The sequence below is a fragment of the Protopterus annectens genome, chromosome 11.part0 (genome assembly GCF_019279795.1).
Source record: "Protopterus annectens isolate FY-2018-M chromosome 11.part0, PAN1.0, whole genome shotgun sequence".
Lineage (NCBI taxonomy): Eukaryota > Metazoa > Chordata > Ceratodontiformes > Protopteridae > Protopterus > Protopterus annectens.
In genome coordinates, this window is record NC_056745.1 from 882,462,200 (window position 1) to 882,487,918 (window position 25,719).

Here is a 25,719-nt window from a genome sequence, read left to right on the forward strand (position 1 = left end):
GTGTCCCAGACCACTATCTGGGCAACACAAAACCTATAGCACTGTTTAGAAACACAATTTGAAATAAACAAGCGGAATGCTAGTGAGTTAAGCAAGTTAATACTAAATGCTAGAGATGAGAGTTAGAGAGTGAAGGAGAGGAGGTCTAGCAGTGTCGTCCCCAGCTGTGTGTGCACACCACTTGTCAAATGTACTTTACTAAAAATGTAAAATGTTCAGTTAAAATACAGGGGAGCAGACATACATTCTGACACTTGGTGGACTGTAAAGCATATACCCCACTTTGTCATTAATGTTTAGAAGAATGCTAAAAGGAGAAAATATCTGTAAGTTAAACATTTGTTATTCTTATTAGTATTTGAATAAAACATGTCATGATATAAACTGCATGTGATATAGAATAAAGCAGTTTTGTGTAGTCAGGTTATTTCAAATTTTGGGGAGTCCTTTCAGTGGCTGTTGTATACGTTAAATATTAAAGTAAACAGTTACTTTTTTAATTGTAAGACATATTGGCTTTGCAATATAACAAGAGAAGAACGTCTGGACAAAAGCAAGTTTAATGTTAATATGCTGTGATCTTGGGCTGCCAGATTGGGAGTTTGTTTAAAAGTGTACTACTTGTATTATGTATAGAGTTAAAATATTTTGTTTTATTTTTACACAGGTGAATGTCTAGAATAATGCCTTTGGCTTAAGCTATAAACATTTTTCTTTTTCTTTCTTTTTTTGTAAGCAAGTTGGCTTTAAAATAAGAAAATTATGAAAGCAATGGGAATTCTAAGTTTCATACAACATAAGATATTAGCTTTTTTTCCATTAGCAAATAATCAGTGCGAGTCAAGAATTCTGCAGCTGAAGGCAGTTGTACATTCTGCTCTGGATGATATTTGCAAAGTTTCATTGCTAAGTAATTTTTCTGGGAGATGAGTAGTCTGTGGGTGCAAGGAATTAATTTTGATAGTTCTGAGCAGTCTTTGCTGAGAGAAATACAAAATGTAAAGGTGCAGTGGTAAGCAGTTCAGTGGAAAATAAAGCCTGGAATTATGGAGAATGAATAAGAGATAGCAACCTCCCTTGAAGCCTTAATAGTTCAGTGCATTTAATAGAAGAATATACAGTTTAGTTTTATGTTGATATAGCTGGTGCACTTTTTCTTACGACTAAAGTTAATGTTTTCTGAAAGCATACAAGCTGTTTTACACAGTTAAGAAAAGAACAGACACCAATTTGTGTATGTGGAAGCAGAGGCTGTAACATGTGCTTTACCATGGGTAACTTTAATTTTAGTTCATTAAATGCCTGTGGGTGCAGCTGTCAATTTAGGGCAGTTGTTTCTATCTGGTGGGTTAAACTTCATTTTATGAAAATGTATATAGGTTTGTGTGTTTGTTCTAAGTTAATTGGGGATGGAGAGTTTTGAAAATGTATTTAATTTTTTGTTTGAAGGTTTTCTTTAAAATAGAAAGTCTTGAAAAATGTGACATAGGTTCAAATGGAGAGGAGAAGAAGAAACAACTGTACAAAAGATAAGTCTGCCAAGCATTAGCATATGCAACACAAAAGCTGAAAATGCATATTAAAAAGCTGTCATGTATAATAGGTGGGAACAATAGCTTTTTATCATAATGGCTATGGTAAATAACCAAAACACATACCAACCAAGAAATTAAACAAATAGCCATAAAACGTGCCTAAAGAACCAGCCGAGAGTGCTCATTGACACTTGATATATATGATGTGGGGGTTTAGGTAAGGGTACTTGGAAATATGGAGCATGTAGGCAGCTTGGTTTTATTTATGAAGATGATATTATTAGATTACCAAGTATTAATTAATACCTTTCATTTTTATCAAAGTTTTAATTGTAAAAGTGTGGGGTGGTATATTTGGCCTTTTGCAAGTTTTGTTTTTTCTACTACTTGGGAAAACTCAGTACTCCGTACAAAAGAGGATTTATGAGCATGGGTATGATAATAATCATAAAAGGGAGACCAATGCTTCATATAGACATAGCATTTCTTGTGTGGGGAATAAACATTTTTTGTCATTGAGCAGGTGGCTTGGAACCCAAGGGGTGGTCCCTTGGAGCACACATTACAATATAGGGTGTTGCTATGCCAGATATGTTTAAATGTCAGTGAGAAGAGAAGGCTGGGTTGAAAAATGCAGTTTCTGTTGTCATTGCCAGTATATTAAAACTTATGGTGGCAAAGCTATAATTTCCTTTGGTATGTTTATGACATCTTTTATGTTGTTGGAATATTCCCCTGATCCCTACATATGTCATATCTACAGTGTTTTTATACACCCGTGCATTTATGGTTTTAAAAGAAACTTTCTCCTGCTCTACCCTTTTTTTTTCATATGAACTTACATGTAAATTTATATTTATTTTGGATTGCATTTTATGGTTTAGCAATGCATTTTCTGTTTATGTTCATTCTCTGTTTATGTGCTGTTTAGAGTTTCTCAGTGTTATTTTTAATGGTACTTTCGAACTTTAATTCTTAGTTGTTTAATTTTAAGTGTGGCATATGATATGTAAATGAATTCACACTGATTGGATGGTTGACTAATTTAATGGGAAATTTAATTGTGGTTTAAAATGTTTTATTTAGTTCTGATGAAGTCCTGTGTTTTAAGGGATGAAAGCACTTAACTCTTTTTGAATAAATATATCATGTGACACTGAGCACTATCAACTGGTCCTTTAAGCAAGTTTTATGGTTATTTATAATGGCTGTGGTATCCATATTGTCTTGCAATGTAAATGGCCTTACATGCATAGTAAAAAGGAAAGAGTATTGAATTAAATTAAGAAAATGCTGAGTCCAAATATTAATGCTGCAAGAGACACATTTGGAAAGAAGTGAGCATGTAAATTTGACAAAGAAAGGATTTCAGCATGGATATTCAACAGAATGTCATGAACAAATAAAAGGGGAGTAATTAAACTACTGGCTAGTAGGGTCCCAGTAGTAACAGAAGAGAAAAAAGACAATATTGGTAGATTTTTGGTAATAAGGGGCTATTGGCAAAGGAGAAGGATTATGCTGGCATGTGTTTATATTCCACCAAAAATTATTGAAGAGCTTTAAGAAAATTTGGAGAAATAATGAGTTTTTAGGGAATATTACTTTTAGGTGGTGCCTGGAACTTTATTTGCAATAGTGAGGCTGTATCACAGAGACCTAGACAGAAAAATATAACAAAATAGAGTAGCTTTCTGATAACATTTATGAAAATATTTGGTATTGAAGATGTGATTTCAGTAGTAGGAAATAATGACAGAATTTACATATTATTCCCAAATGTACAGTAACTGGGCTAGACTAGATAGAATTTGTATTTCAAAGGAACATTTGCATGTAACTGACAGCTTCAACACATATCTAATAACGGTTTCATATAATGCACCTCTAACAACCAAGATAAAAATGAGACTGAGGCACTTTCCTACCTAACCGTTAAAAAGAGTACAGTTTAAGAAATGGGAAGTGGAAATTATTTAAGAGTTATTAGGGAAGATAAAAATATCTTCATAAATTATAGCTAGTGAGTGGGATAAAATGAAAATGGAGTGTAAAAACAGGATAGAAATAAAAGAGAAAGAGATACAGTTAAGAAGTAATATGAATTACTTACAAGAGGCTGATAAAGTATTGCAGAATATGAGGAATCTCACAGAACAAGAAGAGGTGCAAATGCATAGTGCTAAAGAGAAAATAAGAGAATATTTAGATAATATACAGGAGTTCAGAAAGACTGCTGTTAGGCAATTATTTTTTGATAATAACGCCAGAGCACAAAAATGTTTAGCACAATGACTTGGGTGGCAGAAAGTAAAAAGATTTGTTGCCAAAGTCAGGGAGCCTATAGCACAAAAGTAACCAGAGATCCTGTAGAGGTTTTCGAGATATTTTGGAAATTTTATGAAAATTTTTGAAAGTCAGAGAATTATGGAAGTGAAGCAAGATTATTTATGGAAGATTTAATTAGGCCAAGGTTAGAGGTACATGTGGCTCAACAATTAGTAGTCAAGATATGATGGGATGAGAAAAAAAAAACAGTGATGAAAATTTTCAGAAAAGTCTCCAGGAACAAATGGTATTCCTTTGGAAGTGTGGACATTAGGAGGGATGAAACTGATAAAGATCTGGAAGATTTTGTTCAACAGTATTTTAAAAAGAGGAGAAGCACCTTGATCTTGGAATAAAGCTGTGAAGGCTCTATTCCCTAAGGGTGGTATAGACATACCAGTCCTAGTTTAATGTAGACTCATTTCAGTTTCAGACCATGATTATAAATTGTTTGACTTTACTAGCTAAAAGAAGGGCAGATGTGTTGCCAACACTGATAGATATGGTATAATGTGGCTTTGTGGAGGGGAGACAAGCATTTGACAACATTAATAGAACACTAATGATCCAGAGGGGAGCAGAATATAAGAAAATACTGATGTTGTTCATAAGTCTTGATGCAGAGAAAGCATTTGACAGAGTAAGTTGGGATTTTATTAGTAGGGCAATGGAAGCATTTGCATTCCCTGATACAATAATAAGGTTAATTAGGAGAGTATATGAAAGATCAAAGGCAAGAATTAAAGAGGGAGTGCTCCTCTCTGATAAGTTGTGCTTGAACAGAGGAACCAGGCAGATGTGTCCTCTTTCCCCTTTGAGCTGATGTCTTTTCCATCGGTTCCTCAATGTATGAGTGTTTGTATCCAAGTTGGATCCGGCTTCAGCCCTTTCATGCTTGTGGATCCAGTGTTGAAGCTCTTCCCCTTACCCGTAATCCCCCATGTTAGCCTAAGTACCGCTGATCTCATTTGCTGTAAGAAGCGTAGGATGGATCTGTTGGCACTCTTAGTGAGATAACTGTATTCTAGTTTTTCATTATATCTATGTCTGTACATATCTACATATCTATACACACACACACACACACACACATATATATATATATATATATATATATATATATATATATATATATATATATATATATACATACACACACATATACATATAAATAATGACAACAGCTCTCTTATTAAACTAATCAGGAAACTAAGAGGACTAATTAAGTGTAGCTAAGCCAATTATAAGGTCAGGATAGCCTCACAGGCAATGTGCCAAACTGGTAGTTATTGCCACCTTCATTGAGCAGAGGGACATAGCAAATTCAGTTCAGACTTCACTCCTATTCCCTCTCTGCCTCCCCCATGAAATACCTACTAGAATACCCCCCCCAACTATTAGCATGGAACAGGTCCTGGTGTCTCTCGCTAAAACCAAAAACACAGCCTGAATGGGCCATGAAAATATCTCCAGTTGCTGCCAAATAGCTTGACACATGACCTGTCAAGACCACTTGAGTCAGTTTTTAACTATAGCCTCAAAACAGGCTTTGCACTATGGGAATGGATGACTGCAAAAGTTATCCCACTTCACAAGGACGGACCATCAAACAACCCTGGAAATTGTAGGCACATTAATCTGACTAGTCTAAAATGCAAAGCCATGGAATGAGTTATCATGAAAATGATCAACAAAGACATAGGCAACCATAAGACACTGGACCCAATCCATGCCTAATAAACCTGGTGGACTACTTTGAGAGTGTCACCAAAACAGTGGATGAGTTGCATACCACCTAGCTGGACCTGGCTAATGTGTTCAGTACAGTACCCATAGTTGACAAACTTACTGAACTGGATATAACCCCCCTACATAACTTGATGAATGTCTCTCAGACAGGACCCAAGAAGTTGGGATTGATGACATCACCTTCACTTAAGAGATTGGTCACCAATGTGGTACCGGTACCTCGGGGCTCCATGCTGGGGCCACAGCTATTAGGCATCTACTTCTCGGAGGTAAAGACCAATGTCAGGGGCCTTTAGATGACCAAGTTCACAGATGACTGTAAATTGGGAGGTATCATAGATTCCCCCCATGACAGAAACATCTTACAAGAGGGTCTAACATAGACAAATGACTTGTGCCAAAGGCACAGATTAAAACTCAATGACAAGAAATGCATTTTATTGCCTTTTGGGAGAATGGATACCCAACATAATTATTCCATTGATAAGACACCCCCTGAGAGTTGTGTCAGTAGTCAGGGATCTGGGAACATATGTAGGCAGTAATCTGACCATTGACCTCGTGGCCAAGCTACTAAGATCATTCAGTGTCACTCAACTTATAAGTAAGGGCATTGCATGCATGTCCAAGGAGCTCACAGTGCCACTTTATTCAGCCCTTATCAGATCTGTCGTTTAGAATAATGACCTTTTTAGCAAGTACCTGACCACACATTTGCAACAGTTGGAACACCCACAAAGATTCCTTACCAGGAAAATTCAGGGAGTAAACACATTGTCCTATACAGATCACCCTAAAGCCTTATCTCTATATTCGGTCTCCCACAGGTTACTGAGAAGGTGAATGCCTGGCATACAAGCTTTGATGGAACTTTAGCACAGCTGCAAAATGGCCGGCATCAGAACCATTGTATCCAAGGATTTAAATTTTGCTTGCAACTTTAATAGCATGTGTTGGTTAGATAGATGTATGTCTCAGAGGATCTCCATCCATGTGAAGCAGAGTCCCTCCATGACCCTATTTAAAAGTAACCTTGACCAATGGAAGTGAAATAGGAACTTCACCCCAGGTCTGGTCCCCATGTCTCTTATAGACAGAGGCAAACATATCCCCCCCCCCCCCCACACACACACACACACACACCCACACACACACACACACACACACACACACACACATGGACATAACGTATAGAAACTTTATAACTAACATACTTCCTCATAATAAATGCTCATGATACATAGGGACACAATTTAGTTGGGTTGAGCAACTAGGCTTATAAAGGCCTAGCTGTTCATTAGCCTAATATATACTTATGAATCTCTGCGTGAGTACATAATTTACTGCTGTAACCTTTGTTATATATTCATTAATTTTATATCCCAAAAATACTTGAAGCTGTGTCAAAATATTCCATAACACCAAAATGGCCCTTCCTGGATTTATCAAGTATAAAATAATGTCATCTGCAAATAAAAGTTTTCTTTATTACCATGACAGTTATATCCTTGAATTTCTGAATCCCTTATTTCTTTGCCAGTGAGTCTAAATATAAAGCAAATAATGGAGAAAGAGAACACCCTTGCCTGGTTCCTCTTTTCAAACATAGCTTATCAGAGAGGAACCCTGCCACCTTAATTCTTGCCTGTGTTCTTTCATATAGCCTCCTGGTAGCCCAGGTTATTGCATCAGTGAATGCAAATGTTTCCTTTGCCATACTCGTAAAATCACAGTTCACTCTATAGAATGTTTTCAACAACAGCAATATTTTCTTAGATTTTGCTTCCCTATGAATCATCATTGTCTTGTTAGTGTTGTCAAATGTTTATTTCCCCTCCACAAAACCACATTGATCCATACCAGTCAATTTTGGCAACATGTTTTCCATTCTCTCGGCTGAAATGGGTCAGTATGAAGCTGAGTCTGATGGGTCATGTGACCAATACAATTTAAGCAGTTCTTAAGAAATGTGTGAAAAGGTGATTGGTTAAGTAGAAACTGCATCTTATCCATTAGAGAGAGAGAGACAGAAACAGAGTAGATGGTCCAGAGCATCATTTGCTTCTATCAGAATACATGATCTGATGTTGCCATTTTCATTCATTTCTCAACTGATGGGTCTCTGATCTGACTTGGCCACTTCTACCAGCTCCTTGGATCCAAACTGTCAAGTTCCTCTCTCTACCCATAATGCACCACCCACCCAACATAACCTAGATCTTGTTTGCTGCTCGCTACAGACACAGATACTCTCGCTCTGGAGCTATTGGTGATTTTGTCATCTTCCTCTCCTTTTTCCAGTAAATTTCCTTTGCAAGTCATATTATCATTGTTGGTACTTTGCTGTCTTTCTTCTGTCCTTTTCCTACCCCTTTTAGGGTATTTCTTGTCTACCATTGTTGGTGACTTGTTTTCCTATCCTCCTAAAAAAAGAAAGAAAAAGTACTTCTTTATAGTTGTTTGATTTTTTTCCATGGCCTTTTCTTTCCTTTCTTTAGATACGATGGATGATAAACCATCTGGCTTCAAGAAATGCATCACCTGTGGACACAAAATACCTAAGTTGGATGCCCACAGGGAATGCGTATACAGCTTGGATGCTGCCAGTTTAGATGCAGTTTGCTCCATATGTGCTGAATTCAACTCCAGGGCATTCACAGACAAAATAAGCTTGTTTTGAAGGGCATTATCCCTTCCCCTTCTTCTTCCTCTCTTTCAGCTGTGGTTCAAATTCCCCTCAAAGAAAACTGACAAAGGGAAGCCTGACTTGGCTCCCAGGGACAAAGACTCTAGAAACAGATCTCCAGATCCTGCAACTTCTGTGGCTGATTCCACAGAGCCACCTCCAAAAGTATCAAAAAAGTCAGATCCAACCACTTCGTGATCCCTTTGCTCCAAAATCGAAATCTCCTCAGATCCAGTCACCTCTTACTTTACTGGATGTGATAACTTCTCATCTCTCTCCTCCCTTCTTGCAAGAACTCTAGACCACCATCCAGTGCATCTTCTGAAGTGGATAGGATGATGAGGAAATTCCTCAGCACTCAGATCCAGATGGGGGTAATTCTTTCTCTGTCTCCCATTGGATCCGTGAGCCTGCCTGTCACTAGTTCCCCTTTGGTTTCTCCTTCTCTGATCTGACCTACTGTTTTGGAGCTCTCAGATCTGAGATCCCGGGGGGGGGTCCTCATCAGAGCCGAAGACAATTTGTTCTTTGACTCTGCTGAGTTGCCTTAGCCTTCTGGCACTGAGCCTTTCAGAGATGGAGGACTCTCGGAGCCAAAGTGTCTGCACTGGATCTGGGGGACCAAAGTCAACTCCAAAGTTATCGGAGCCATCCCTGCCCCTCGGAGTTTCAGCTCTGGACAGCTCTGAACTGACTTCATCCTTGGGTGTTGTGCTTACAGGGTTTCAGGGGCCAGCAGTTCTGGAAATGTCAGTCTACCCTAAGCACTTTGCCTTCAAGGTTGTGGAGAGGGTCTTCTCTTCACCTAGAGAAAGGACATCCCTACCCATCCTCAGATCACACCACTCTAACTCCTTCGGGTTTTTGCTCTGAGCTTCATTCTTCCATTCCACTGGGACATCCATCACTTCCAAGTCTCTAGTCAGTGCCTCAGGACTCACCCAGCACTTCTGATATCTCACCAGACCAGTTTACCTTCATATAAGCAGTATCAACAAGAGCGTTAGCAAGAAGGTCGAAAGTACATTCCCAAATTCACAATTAGTCGAAAAAAATATATGCGCATTAAAAATGAAAGAATCAGTTGTCCAATTCACACAATCCACATTCACATAACAGCCATGCAACTTTAAAAATTGTCACATAATGAAGTACGTAATGTCTTCTCGCTATTACATGTAGGAATAAAAAGTGGCATTGGCATTACTGTAAAGGGGGAAAAGATCGTATCTTGGATTATCAGAACGTGACCTGCCCAATTGATTCAAAATGCAGGTAAATATATGCATAAATAATGTGTATGACAGATAAGTAGTAATAGATAACGTTGTCAGTGTGAAAACCAATATCTTTACAGGTTGAGGAAGAAACTGGAATGCTTGAATATGCGCCTGGCACAGTGAATAATGTGTATAGTACGGTAAAGACACAAAAGGGATGGGAATTACTATTTATTGACTTATTAGTACTACCTGGAAAAACATGTACAGGCAAAACAATACTGGTGCTGTGTACGTAAAAACAAAAGAAAATGTGAAGGGAGATGAAAGCGATACTGATGGTAGTAAACTGCTAAAGACTAATCCCCATTATCATGCTCCCGATGTGTTACAAGGTGAGGTATTAAAAGTAAAGATCAACTACAACATCATGCAGAACATTCAATAGAGGACCCTTGCAAAATTGTTGCAGAAGTATTACCTAGCACTTCTATGGATGTTGTCAATGAATTACCGAACACAACAGCCTTAAAACAGAGTATTGGCAGACATAGGTACAAAAAAAGTAGCTATGTTTAAGGATTTCCATTCTCTGAGAGAGTTAACACCAGAAATGCTACCAAGTAAGAGTGGGTCTTTCTTAATAAAGTATAATGCTGAAATGCAAAATAACACCAATTTGGTTGTTATCACCACTGTTAATAATTTGCGAATGTTGTGAGTCTGAATACATTTTGACAGATGGTACCTTTCCTATAAGTACAACCGAATGTAGACAGATTTATAGCCTACATTGGGCTTTGAACAGCAGTGATAGTAAGAAAGTTGTTCCAGTAGTTTATGGGATATTGCCCAGTAAATTGGAGGAATGTTATGATATGTTTTGGAGTACAATAGTTGAACTGTGCACTTTACATGACTTGCGACTTCTGCCTAATATGGTTCTGACAGAGTTCGAACAAGCAACAGTTAATTCTATTAAGAGGCATCTGACTACTACTTCAGTTAAAGGTTGCTGGTTCCATTTTTGTCAGATTGTGTGGAGGCATATTCAGAAATTGCACTTGGCGGCAGAATTTGGCAGTAATATTTCATTCACTATGTTATACAAGGAAATACCTGTATTAACATTAATTTCACTTAGTGATATTAATAGTACATTTTCTGAAATAGAGAATGACATGCCAAAAGAAGGAAAACCACTTTGTACATTTTTTAAAGAAAACTACATTTATGGTAAGCCACATAGGTAAGGCTTACGTGGAATAACATCTGAAGAGATTGCCACCACTTTTTGACAGTTCTTTTTGGAATCAGCATGATACATGTGGAATGGACTACCCTTGTAGTCTAAATGCTGTGGAGGGATGGCACCGGAGACTTTGTAGTCTGATGGGAAAAAAAAAATCTGTATTTCCTTGATGTTCTACATGCTATACAGCTTGAACAGAGTCCTGTTGATGACTTTAAACGTAGGCATTTACTATGTTTGCCTCCTTCACCGAAAAGGAGACGTTTACTGGATAAAGAATCTGCATTTGAAAAACTAGTAAGTAAGAGGAATTAATTCACTGCTAGAGGAGTTAAGTTGGTAGCAAAATATTGCTCATTTTAGTAACATAACAGCTGTGAGTTTCCTGTATTACTAACGCCTCATGGTTTCATGGTTTTGTAATGACTGTGTTGCTAGGACAACGGTATATTTAGTTCGTGAATGATATGAGGCTGTACTTATGGTATTGCAAACACTGATTGGATTACTGGTTTCAGGAACACATCTGGTTATGCAGTGTGTGTCGGGAAGCACGGAAAGTATGGAAATGTGGCGGTATGCGAAAAAAATCAAAAAAAAATTCCACTAAAGGGTTTTGACATTTGCAGTTGTTCACACAGTAGTTTCCAATAATTCTATTCGCTTATATAGTCATTCGCACATTTAATTTTAAGTATTATGAAGGTAAACCCACCAGACCATCCTGCTGATGAGGTCCCTTGGAACAGAACTTGTAAAAGGAGACACTTAGAATCCCCTCAGGAATTTCTCATGAAGGATGCCGATTTCATTGAAGGGGAAGGATCCTCTAGATCCCCATCTGAATACGTCTCATTTGAAGACATTCTTGACCTCTTAAAACAAAAAGGTGGTTGGTTTTCTGATACCCTTCCTGGAGGCTTTTGGGTGTGGCCTGGCTACATAAAAAAAAACAGATCCGTTGGCAGGAAAGAACACAAGCTTTAATTAAACAACCAAATTGACTAAGCGCTTTCACCCAGAGTTGGGCTTCATCAGAGTCGTAAAACAGCACCAATAACATTTATATAGCAATTAGTGTTAATTAATTGGACAAATTACACTCTAAATTGTTAAATACGTTTAACCCCCAAGTACCCAGTTTCCTTCAACAAAAAAAGTTTCCACATATTATGCTTTGGTTTGATATCCATGCTAAAGCAACAGCAAAGTTAACAATAAGAATAAATAACTCACTCATTTTATACAATAAAGAAGTAAAACCTAACCATAAATTTAATATTAAATAAATATCTAAAATGTACGTACGCTATAAGAACTGTGATTTGTATTTTAGTACACATGCTGTTGAACTGTTTTCATTGATGAGCGGTGCATTAGATGCATCCAGGCGTAGCTGCCATAAACACTCCCTAACTTCCAGTAAAGTTTTAAGATCTCCCCCAAAATCACATTTTGGCAGTCTGTCAATGACAAAAAATAAAAATCTTTTAAAATTACTACAATTCTTGCTGTGGTTAAATAGGGCATTAGTAGATTTTTTATTTTTGATGTCCCTATTGTGCTCAAGTATTCATAATCTCAAATTTCTTGTGGTCATACCCACATAAAATGCAGTGCAGGATAAACATGTAGCCACATACACAACCATACTTGTGTTACAGTTACAGTACCCAGGACATTTTAATGTCTTCTTGTAACTGCAAATCTGTACATATGGCTCATCGTTAATAAATTTACAAGTGCTACATGTACCGGATTTACCCATCCTAGCAGGTCTCTGACTGGTTGCCCATGAAGTTTTTTCAAAAAGATCTTTCAAATTTCAACCTCTACTATTAATAAACCTTGGAGCACACTCAATTACATCTTTTAATTTCTGAGTGAAAACACTATCCCATACAGCGTGTATAATATTCTTGACCTTTGTTCCTGTCTGGTTGTACTCAATAACCATACCAAAATGGTAATTCTGACCGGGGTTGTTGTTGTCATGTACTATATCAAGATTTCTGTTGTTGTCCAGCAAAATAGGCCTAAAGTCATCAGTTATCCTTCTCTCAATTTCTTTACTAACATTAGTTAGTAAATCAGAAGGGTACCCTCTCTTTCTGAACATATCTGTCAACTTGTCAAGTTCAAACCTAAAACAAATATCTTGACTAACTATTCTGGACATATGTATCATCTGCCCCTTGACTACATTTTGCTTTTGATAGTCAGGATGACAGCTGTCATAAAGTAAGAATATATTACTGTATGTTTTTTTATGAAAAATATTAGAATGTATTTGACCATTTTCTTTATATAACTGTATGTCCAAAAAAAATCAATTTTAACCTTGACAAAATGACTTGTAAATTTTAAAAATGTTGTTGTTTCATTCGGATAGCCAAAGAATTCCTCAAGTTCATGCCTGGAGCCCTTCCATAAAATAAGTATATTGTCCAAATACCTCAAATAAGTCAAAATTTTGGACGTATACTCAGACTTAAATACAAATTGCTCCTCCCATTCAGCCAACACAAGATTGGCATAAATGGGTGCTCATCTGGCTCCCATCGCTATCCCGGTCATCTGTTTATAATATTCACCATCAAACAGTATGTAGTTGTTGAGTAGTACAATCTCCATTAGATCCACTATTCAGTTCACTGTGTTTTGCCAAACTATTACTAAACCAATCTAACCCAATTTGGTGGGGGATCACAGAAAACAAATTAATCACATCCACTGTTACAAACCCAAATTCTTTAATACATTCCACCTGGATCTTCTTAATACAATCTAGGCAGTGCCAAGAATCTTTTAAGATACATATGCCCAGAATAGTCAAGATATTTGTTTTAGGGTTGAACTTGACAAGTTCAGAAAGAGAGGGTACCCTTCTGATTTCCTAACTAATGTTAGTAAAGAAATTGGGAGAAGGAGAACTGATGACTTTAGGTCTATTTTGCTGGATAACAACAGAAATCTTGATACAGTACATGACAACAACCCCGGTCAGAATTACCATTTTGGTATGGTTATTGAGTACAATCCGACAGGAACAAAGGTTAAGAATATTATACACACTGTATGGGATAGTGTTTTCACTCAGGAATTAAAAGATGTAATTGGGTGTGCTCCAAGGTTTATTAATAGTAGAGGTCTAAATTTGAAAGATCTTTTTGAAAAAACGTCTTGGACAACCAATCAGACCCCTGCTAGGATGGGTAAGTGCTGTACATGTAGCACTTGTAAATTTATTAACGATGGACCATATGTACAGATTTGCAGTTACAAGAAGACATTAAAATGTCCTGGATACTGTAACTGTAACACAAGTACGGTTGTGTATATGGCTACATGTTTATCCTGTACTGGATTTTACGTGGGTATGACCACAAGAAAGTTGAGACTACAAATATTTGAGCACAACAGGGACATTAAAAATAAAAATCTACTAATGCCCTATTTAACCACAGCAAAAATTGCAGTAATTTTAAAAGATTTTTATTTTTTGTCATTGAGAGACTGCCAAAACACAATTTTGTGGGAGATCTTAAAGCTTTACTGGAAGTTAGGGAATGTTTATGGCAGCTACGCCTGGATGCATCTAATGCACTGGGCATCAATGACAACATTTCAACAGCATGTGTATTAAAATACAAATCACAGTTATTATAATGTATGTACATTTTAGATGATGTTCTTCGTGTTTCACTGTTGCAGTCATTACATTTGGGTTACCTGCTTGCAGTAGCCCTCAGTCGGCCTGATTAACAAAGTGTTGGGTCCTGCGTCGGTTGCTGTCCTTTTTTCCATAGTTTCATAGTATAGTACTAGGCTATCTGCCCTAGGGCATTTATAAGCCTAGCCAAAGTGTATGTGGCTTTTGCCACCCCATGTAATGATACAAAAGTGTACAATTTAAATTAAATTTAGATTACTGTGCTTCTATCTAGCAATGACACAGAGATGACCCCCGGGGTAAACCTACGATCACCCATCCATTCGTCCATATTTCTCTTGAAGAGAGTCAGCGAGGGGCTCTGCCTAACATGGACAGGTATCCTGTTCCAGAGTGTGGGAAGCCTCTGGGTTATGAATCTGTCCCTCCAGCATGTCCTATTCATATTTGTGCTGAGGTTTAGATCTTCAGCTCTCGTGGCTCTGATGGATTTGTATTTTTTGAGGTGGAGCATGTCCATTAATTCTGAATTGGACATGGCCTTGTACGTAAGGCACAGATCACCTCTGCGCAGGCAGTATGCTACTGAATAGAGCTGGAGCTTTTTCAGTCTGGCAGCATATGACATATGCTGGAGACCCTTGATCCTCTTGGTAAGGTACTTTTGGGGTCTCTCCAGCTGCTGCAGGTGCCGGGTGAGGTACATACCAAATGGGGCATTGTACTCAATCATAGGCCTGATAAGGGAGGAATATAAGGGTACAATGACATCCTTTGATCTGGATGTGAATCCCTTCATGATAAGGTGGGCAAGGTAGAAGGTCTTTCTAACCACTTTGGCGACGTGGGTGTCAAATGAGAGGTCACTGTCAACTTGGGTCCCCAGGTCTCTGATTACTTTTTCCAGATTTAATGGATTACCACCTATGTGGTAATTTGTGGGTACTTTGTTTTTTCCAAAGGGATGACTATACATTTTTGGCATTTAGTTTAAGGCCATGACTCTGGCACCAGTCGTCTGTTTCTGTGAGGCCCTTCTGGAGGATGCATGTGTCAGCTGGTGTGTCGACTATGGCGCCTAGTTTGCAGTCATCTGCGAACTTTGTCAGCCACAACCCCCCTATGTTTGCCTGCACATCTGAGAAATAAATGCCGAACAAGAGGGGTCCCAAGACAGAGCCCTGTGGGACTCCAATTGTGACTGGCTTAGAGTCTGACATAGCTCCAGCTATTCTGACTTTGTGGGTTCTGTCCTTTAGCCAGTTTGCAACTCATCTTGTGACAAACGGGTTTACATTTACGCTGTTGAGCTTGTCTATGATGCCTGAGTGGGGTATTGTGTCGAAGGCTTTTGCCAGATCCAGGTAGGCTGTATGAACTGCTTTGCCTTCATCGATGGCTCTAGTGACTGTTTCAAAAAAGTCCACCAGGTTTAAAAGACAGGATCTGCCTTTTACAAAGCCGAACTGGGTATGGTCAATTGTCTGTAGGTCCCCGATGTCTTTGTTTATGAGTTCCATAATGATCCTTTCCATAGCTTTGCAGACCAGGCTGGTCAAGCTTATGGGGCGGTAGTTTCCAGGGTCTGTAGAGGTGCCACCTTTGTGGATTGGGACCACTGTAGCTGTACGCTAGTGTTCAGGGACGTATCCTGTAGCAAGGCTAAGATTAAACAGCGTTCTTATGTGCGGGTTTAGCTCCTCTAGGAGTCCACGTAGCACGCAACCCAGGACACCATCAGGTCCCATGGATGCTGTATTTTTAGCTTTGCTGAGGGCAGCTCTCACCTGGACATCTGAGATTTCAGGGAGGTTGCATTCAGCTGAGATATTTATTTCATCTTTTGGGGGAGAGGGAGGGGAGAAATTTGCACTGAACCTGTCTGCCAGTATGTTGGCAATATCTGTGGGTTCAGTGTATTTTTTGCCATTATGAACTAACTCTGCATATCTGAGGGTTTCACCAGGTTTCTAACATAACTGAAGAAGGCCTTGTGATTATCTTTAGTGTCCTTAGCGATTTTTCTCTCGAAGTTGGCCTTTGATGATTATATTAGCGAACGTAGTTTTTTGCTAGTGCTGATCAGGGATGCCTTCCCTTTATGGGATTTTGCTCTGTCTTGCAGTAGCTTCCTTCTCTTGTTATAAAGTTTGTTTATGGCTGGGGTCCACCAGATAGGATGCCTGCCTTTGGTGGAAAGGGTCTTGGTTTTATTTGGGATTGCATGATCCATGCATTCTTGGAGATGCCCGTAGAAAACATTTGTGAAGGATTCAGCAGTGTGGGATGTGGTTTCCACTGGCCCAGGGGGCTTGAAGGATACCATTTCAGTCCTAAGGAGTGTAAAGTCGGCTTTTGAGAAGTTTCTCACTGTGGTCTTTTGTGCTGGGGGTGGAGGTGGGATATGAATATCTAGGGTTATTAGCTTATGGTCTGATCTCACTAATGAGGGGTATACTTCCGGTGCTGAGCATTTTGTCCCCATGTTTGTGATGATCAGGTCAAGTGTATTATTTCCCCTTGTGGGGGAGGTGACTAGTTGTTCCATCGCATTTGAGTTGATGAAGTCCAGGAACCTTTGGGCTAGGGTGTTGGGGCTTGAGTAATGCACCCAGTCTATGTTTGGGTAGTTGAAGTCTCCCAATATGATGGTATTTGGTGAGACATTCATATCCTCCAGTGTCTTCAGGAAGGCTGAATGGAGTTCCTGAGATTGCGAGGGTGGTCTGTAGCATGCTACAAGTTGTATAGCAGTTTTGCCTACGGTTAGTTGCACATGGATGGTCTCCGATGCTTCGTGCATTGCCACTAACCTGGAGGTGTGGGTGTCTTTACTGAATATGGACACTCCCCTCCTTTTGTGGTTCGCCCAGGTTTTGGGGCGAAATGCATGATACGAGGTATAACCTGGTAGGGCTGGGGTGCTCTCAGGAGCCTTGAACCAGGTTTCAGTTACTGCACAGACATCGATGCTCTCCATACTGAGGAGTACTTCGAGAGCCTGCATCTTGAGATTTAGACTTCTGGCGTTGAGCAGCATTACCCTTTGTTTTTTTCCTTTATTGTTTTCTAAGGTGGTGGGTTTGTCTTTTGAGCCTTGCCTAAAAAAGGCACTATGGGGTCGTCAGGGGAATAAAACATGCAGCCTACACCATTACACCAGTCTTTCCTGCCATGCGGTGCCTGAAGCAGAAGCAGTTCGCAAGTGCCAGTCGGCTGACTCCTGAAGTTTTCTTTTTCAAGGTTCAGAACCGAAGTCTTCAACTAAAGCTAAGTACCGCATTGGGGAAACTTTTTCTTGCTCCTTACCGATGTCAGTAAAAGTTAATAATTGCATTACTTGTGGAAAGCAAATACCTCATAAAGATTTTCATTCGTACTGTATTCCTTGCCTAGGCCCTGACTACAACGTACCTTGCTGTCGGTTTTGTGCTTTATTTAATCAGCACACTATCTGTCGTCGGTATATTTTCGCCTCTAAATATTTCGGTTCTCGGTTTAATTATCCAGAAATGTCAGTTAGCCATCCGACTACTGAGATTCTGAAAAAAGATAAAGACAGAGACAGGCTGCCGAGGTCCAAAACTGTCGATGACGCTTCTCCTAAGCCAGTCGCCAGTTCGCCGGTACTCAGTGAGGTGCTTTCGCAGCCCCTGATACCTGCTACTTCTAATTCGCAGGCCTCTACTGAGACCCATTTGGTGTTCGGTATGTCGCGAGATGCTTCAACTATGGAACCTGCGGATGTCTCTACCTTGGATGGGTCCGGAGCCACTGTGCAGGCACCAGCTTCTGCAGGTGTATTCAGGCATACGGACTTGCATATTAAACCGATGCCTCCTTCTTCATTAAGGCCTAAATCTCGAACCATGCCTGAAAAAACGACGTCCAGGCCGCATGCTCAGGCCTCTTTGCCTAAAAAACAAATGATAAGAATGGCTGAAGATCTTATAACTCTAATCAGGGGAAGCCAACCTCCACCTTCTTAGAGACCTAGGGCTGAAGTTGTTTATGAATCTTCTGACCAGGATTCTGATTTTTCTGATGACCTGGATTTGCCCTTATCTACTTATGAGGATTCTGATGCAGAGGACTCTATTAGGTTCATAGGTTCATACTAGGCTATCTGCCCTGGGGCAATTATAAGCCTAGCCCGATTTTGTTTGGCTGAGCATGCGGCCTGGCTTATTCCCTCTGCTTTCCCTCCAGAGGATTTTTCTTTTGGTGAAACCTTACATACTCTAAGGGAGCATTTCCACTGGGAAAGCCAGGATTTTTCTGATTCAAAAAAAGAGGCTTAGGGATTTCTTACTCCTGCCTCAGCCATAGGTCTTTAGCTATTACTCCTGTACTAGACATTGTTGATAATGCTTTTTTGGAATCTAGTTTGTCCCCTGATTCTTTGCCTACTGCTCCCAGAAAACCTGACAGGTATTACAGGGTTCCTGATTCACACAAGTTCCTTTTTAAAAATCTTATTGCAGATCCAGAGACTATTTCACAGGGACCCAAGGGCATTAAGGCTTCTACTGCTAAAAATCCTACCCCTTCTGATAGAGACTCTAGGGCGCTGGATAGATGGGGTAAGAAGGTTTACACTTCTGCAACCTTGGCTATTAGGGCTTTAAACTGCCAGTTTCATATGTTAAAGTATCAGCAACATGTTATTGGATTGTTTAAAAAGAAAATGATTTTGATTCCTGACTGTGCGGAAAAATAAAGAATTACAGGATTTAATGCATTCTGCTGAACAGGTTGGAAAACATACTTTGCAGTGTGGATTTGATTCATTAGAGGCCTCTTGCAGGGCTGCTGTTACTGGGTCTGTGCTCAGAAGGCATGCTTGGCTTAAGGAGCAATCTTTGCCTGATCATGTTAAAGCTAAATTGTTGGATGCTCCCTTAAATCAGGACCGCCTGTTTGGCAACAAGGCTGAGGAAGTTCTTAAAAAGATGGAAGATAAAGCTAAATCTATGCAAACTGTTAAAGATTTCTTACAAGTTCAGCCTCCTAGATTTAGTAGGCACTGGCCCTGTAAGAATTGTTCCTTTCCAGCCACTTCCAGGTCTTCTCAAGCCAAACCCAGACACAGCAGAAACCCCAGGTTTCAGTCCCAGGGGACACACAAGACTAAGCAGTGGAGGGTTTCCGCACCCAAATCAGGGAATAGTAAGACTCCCACCTATGGAAAACTGTCTCAATGACTTGCTTTTAAAACTTCCAAGCACTTCCCAACTGAGTGCTCCTTTAGGCGGAAAGATTGGTCTGCAGGCCAAAAACTGGGAACTCATTACCCAGGACAAATGGGTTTTAAATATTGTGTCCCAAGGATACAGATTTTACTTCCACAACATACCAACACCAAGCGGGTTGCCAGATCTACCCCCAAATCAGTGGGCAGAGGCCCACAATCACATACTCTCTCTCTTAAGCATGGGGGGTATTTAGTTGGTACCAGAAGAGGAAAAGGGACAAGGTTTCTATTCAAGACTTTTTCTGGTACCCAGAAAAGGAAATACATAGCATCCTATCCTGGACCTTTCTACTCTAAATACCTTTCTGGTGATTCCAAAATTCAAGATGCCGACTCTTCACCAGCTGCTTCCTATGCTAGGCAAAGATGCATAGTTGGCAACACTAGACTTAAAAGAAGCATACCTGCACATCCCTATCAGGGAATCTTGTAGAAGATACCTACGCTTCAGAGCAGGCTACATGCACTATCAGTTCTCTACACTGCCCTTTGGCTTATCTACTGTGCCCAGGGTATTCACAAAGTGCCTAGCTCCAGTCATTGCATTTTGCAAGCAAAGAAATATTCAAATATACCCATACCTGGACGATTGTCTAATTCAGGCAGAAAGCCAGGACATACTTTTGAATCATCTGGCCTTTGTTCAAAGGGTATTGACTTGTCTGGGGTACACCATAAACAAAAAGAAATTACACCTGGTACCCTGTAAACAAATTATATTCCTGGGAGCAAGCTTGAATACAACTTCCCAGATGGCTTTCCTCAAGCCAGAGAAATGGATTCATTTCACAACCTACTTCAAACAAGTGGCCACAAAAACCCAGTTACCTGCAAGGCAAATACTGCAAGCCTTGGGGTTCATGGCCTCCTGCATTCTTCTAATTCCATATGCAAGGCTGCATATGAGGAAACTTCAGTGGTATTACAAAAGCCTATGGTGTCAACATTCACAGGATCTAGAAGCAATGATTCCTATCATACCTTGCCTACGCCTAGAGTTCCTTTGGTGGGCTGAGGCCTGCCACCAAAACAGGGGACTAGCATTCACACTACCCCCTGCCACCCAAACCTTAACAACAGATGCATCAGACTATGCATGCAGGGCTCACCTGGCAGGGAAGTGCATTCAGGGCAAATGGAACCCAAGTCAAATGCACCTACACATAAATCAAAAGGAAATGTTAGCTGTACAGAATGCTCTGGCAGCCTTCAAGGACCACATTCTTCCAGGACAACTAATGGTAAAGACGGACAACACCACGGTCATGTAGTATATAAACAAGCAGGGGGGTACACACTCTTAGCCCCTCTGCAGACTAGCCATGGCATTGTGGAACACAGCCTTGAGCTACCAAGTGAATGTACAAGCTCAATTCCTGCCAGGAAAACTAAATACACTGGCAGATGAACCAAGCAGAAACCTCATGGACCCACACGAGTGGAAACTGGAACCAAGGATTTTCAACATGTTGAGAAGCAAATGGGGAAGCCCAGATATAGACCTGTTTGCCTCCCCCCAGAACCATCAATTGGACAAATTTTGCACAAGGATTCCCCACAATCTAGCTTGGAAAGTGGATGCTCTATCTTTCAGCTGGAAAAACCTATCAGTTTATGCCTTTACTCCTCTGCCTCTGTTCTCCAAGGTACTACTAAAAATCAAACAGGACAAGCCAAGGATGATTATAATTGCACCAGACTGGCCACGCCAACACTGGTACCCCCTCCTGCACAGTTTGTCATGCTTGGCCCCATGGCACCAGCCTCAGACTCCTTCCCTGTTGTCTTCAGCAGGATAACCAGATTCTGCACCCTCAGCTGCAAACCCTGAACCTAGAAGCCTGGCTAATTACCTAATCTCTCCTTTACCACCCCTGAGTAAATCAGTGATGGATATTATTTTAGAGGCTAGGAGGCCTAGTACTTGAAAATCTTATGCTGCAAAATGGAAAAGATTTTGTGCCTGAAACCAGTCTCAAGGGAAGAGTGCAGCAGTGCCCAATTTACCTCAGATTCTACAATATTTGACTGAGATGCTTTATAAGGGCTTGTCCTTTTCCTCCATCAAAATTCATGCCTCAACCATTTCAGCTCATTATAGCACAGTGCCTCCCCTCTTCTCTCACCTACTGATCAAGCAGTTCCTCAGAGGGGCCAAAAATTAAAGGCCACCCAGGTGAGCTCCATCTCCAGCTTGGGACCTTATCTTTATCTTGGAGAAACTCACTCTTCCTCCTTTCGAGCCAGCTGCTACTGGAGATTTAAAATTCCTTTCCTGGAAAACAGCTTTCCTTTTAGGAATCACTTCTGCAAGAAGGGTATCTGAATTACAGGCCCTTATGGCAGTGGAGCCTTTCATCATCTTTCATGCTGACAGGGTGTCCCTCAGAACCAATCCCTCCTTTATGCCCAAGGTGGTATCCAGTGTGGCTCTTAATCAGTCCATTCATTTGCCTACCTTCTTTCCTAACCCACAGAACAAAGGGGAACGGATATTGCACTCCTTAGATGTGCACAGACAACTTAGATTCTACTTGGACAGAACTAAACCTCAAAGGAAATCTGAACAACTGCTGGTGGCATTTGCTGCAGGGACAGAGGGGAAAGCTATTTCAAAGCAAACCATTTCAAAATGGATAGGCCACTGCATTCATTTCTGCTGTAAGCACCATGGAAAACCTATCCCACAGGGCATCAGACCCCATTCAACCAGGACTGCATCTACCTCTACAGCCTTTCAAAGGGACGTCCCTACAAGGGACATCCTAGAAGCTGCTACCTGGAATTCTGTACATACTTTCACCAAGAATTATCATTTGCCAATTTTCTCTAAATCCAGAGCTGGTTTTGCCACTGCAGTCTTGCAGGGCCTTATAGCTGGTCCTAATTCTATTTAAATTCCTCCTCCCAACCTTAGCTTTGGGAATCTACCCAAATGTAATGACTGCAGCAGTGAAACACGAAGAACATAATACAGTTGTGTACACTTACCATAAATGTAGATGTTCGAGTGTATTCACTGTTGCAGTCCTGGTTACCCTCCCTCCAGCCCCCTTTCTTCTTTTGGCTATACGTCTACTCTCACTTACTATGCTCAAAAAGCTTTTTAGTGTATTTGCTTTTTTGTTGGAGGTATATCCTTGTATTATAGATTTAATTGCTTCCCATTAGGGGGGCTCCTGGCATCTGGGGCAAGAAAAACTGATGTAATGGCATCGGCTGCATCTTTTATTCCTCTGACGACCTGACGTCATGGAAGAAGGGACAGCAACTGACGCAGGACCCAAGACTTTGTTAATCAGGCCTACTGAGGGCTACTGCAAGCAGATAACCCAAATGTAATGACTGCAACACTCTCAAATATCTACATTTATGGTAAGTGTACACAACTGTACTTTTATTTAATATTACATTTATGGTTAGGTTTTTACTTCTTTATTGTATAAAATGAGTGATTTATTCTTATTTTTAACTTTGCTGTTGCTTTAGCATGGACATCAAGCCAAAGCATAATATATGGAAACTTTTTTTGTTGAAGGAAATTGGGTACATGAGGGTTAAATATATTTAACAATTTAGAGTGTAATTTGTCCAACTGCGGTGGTGGTACTGCGGTAGCGTTGTCGCCTCACAGTAAGACGTTGTCCTGTTCGATTCTCAGCTAGAGAGTCTTCTGTGTGGAGACATGCATGAATGGGCATGCCTTCGTTGAAGGTTGTGCATCAGAGCCGGCAACTCGGCACGTAAAAATCTACTGCCAATCATTAGCGGACCTGAGTTCCGCTGTGGTGACCCCTAACCGGGAAAGGCCGAAAGACGCAGCAGAGTGTAATTTGTCCAATTAATTAACACTTATTGCTATATAAATGTTACTGGTGCTGTTTTACACGGACTCTGATGAAGCCCAACTCTGGGTGAAAGTGCTTAGTCAGTTTGGTTGTTTAATTAAAGCTGGTGTTCTTTCCTACCAACGGCTCTGGGTTTTTTTTATTAGTTTTCAGTGTTTCTTTTGGATAGTGGCCTGGCTACTTCTTGGCTCCCCCCAGCTGATGAACATACAGACCTCGTTTATATATTTATTAAGGGCTAGTCCGCTTAACACTAATGATGATAATTTCCACCATGAATTGGATGAAATGATTAACGAATTCTGGGAATGTGGTTATGGAAACAGTATGTTACAGAGCATAACACAGGAAGTCATAAACAAGAGAGAGAGAGTAAAGCAAGACCACACTTCTCTGAAGCTCATCAGAGTCATAGTGATAAAAATGATAGAGTAATGGTCGCATGTGATATGCCACCACCTTCAGTAGGAGGTCGGAAGGTATTAGAAACATAATTATGGACAATTGGGGGATCCTTAAAATGATGCCTGAGATTATAAAAATAGTATGAGAGAAGCCTTCCTTCTATTATCAGACATGCTCTAACCTCCATAACAGATTATGCTATAAAGACTTAGCTGAAAGGAAACCATAGATAAGTAGGAAAAATGGTACTTTCCCTTGCCACAACTGTAAATGCTGTAGTGGTATAGAAACTAGTTATGATTTTTTACACCCTGTTACAGGCAAGAGATATCTATTTCGATGTTTCGCTGCCTGTAGTATGACTGCCATTGTGTACAAGGCATGCTGTGTAGCATGTGCAGCTTTTTATAGTGGTAAATGTATAAGGAAATTAAAAGATAGAATCATTGAACATAAGTCCGAGATACTCAGGAAGATGAACAGTAATGCATTAAGAAGACACATGAGAGAAAAGGGTGATACTCATAGGCTTAGTTTTGGGGTCATAGATATATAAGAGAGGTGGTGATTTGAATAATGATTTAGAGTTATGTGAATTTGAATGGATAACTCACCTGGAAGCAGACCACCCACCAGATCTGAATGTAGCAGTTAGTTTGAAACCCATTTTAAAGAAGAAACAAATGTTTTTTAAAAGAAGATGTGATTTTACGTCTTTTTTTATATATATTGTTATGTATATTTTATGTATGTTTTTGTATGTACAATTTAATTGTTTCCTTGACTGTGCCATGTGATTTATATTAGGTATTTAAGTTGTTGTTTTGGATCTTGTCCTACACACTGAAGAAGGGTTAATCCCGAAAGCTGTGTGACTGGAATAAAGGTTTTTGGTATACAGTTTTTGGCTTTCTGTTTCACCCTACATTTCCAGTACTTGGATTTTTTGTACTGTCATCAATTCCCATAGTGATGTGGACATTTTCCAAAAGGGTCTCACCCAAACAAAAGACTGGTGCCAGAAATATGACCTCAAGCTGAATACCAAAAAAATGCATCATCATCCCTTTTGAAGAGAGTGATTTCCCCACAAATTTTCACATTAATAACAACATCCTAAGCATGCAATCAGTTGTGAGGGATTTGGGCATCCGGGTTGAAAGCAACCTGGCGTTTGACCACCATGTTGCTTCCCTTGTAAGGAAAGCTTTCTACATGGCCCACCTCATAAGTAACGGTATCTCATCCAGGGACAAGGAGGTCATAACATCACTGTATTCTTCCCTTATAAGGCCCATTATTGAATACAGTGCCCTGTTTGGCAAGTATCTTGCAAAGCACTTGTATCAGCAGGAGAGACCACAGAGGTTCATCACCAGGAGAATCCAAGGCCTCAAAAATCTACCATACACAGATAGGCTAAAAGTTCTATCCCTCTACTCAGTTTCATATAGACTCCTCAGAGGTGACCTCTGTCTGGCATACAAGGCGATCTCAGACCCCACCTTGATGGAACTGCTGCATATCCGCAAGTCAAGCTCCACTCGAGTAACCTGCATGCGTGGCCTCAACCTGGTCTGTGACATCAGTAGGACTTGTTGGCGGGACAGATTTGTGTACATCTGTGGAATAGACTCCCTGTCCACATCAGGCAAAGTACCTCTTTACTCCTTTTTAAGCACAACCTGGATAACTGGATGGGAAACAGAAAATACATCCCTGGGATTCCACCCGTGTCCCTGCTGGACAGAGGCATTGGGTGCTAACTT

General features: G+C 40.1%; 1 protein-coding gene across 1 annotated transcript in view; it reads left to right on the forward strand.

Annotated features, from left to right (window-relative positions):
* Positions 1–25,719, forward strand: part of MON2 (MON2 homolog, regulator of endosome-to-Golgi trafficking) — a gene marked incomplete in the record, with an annotated part of 2,751,369 nt that overhangs the window by 2,716,590 nt on the left and 9,060 nt on the right.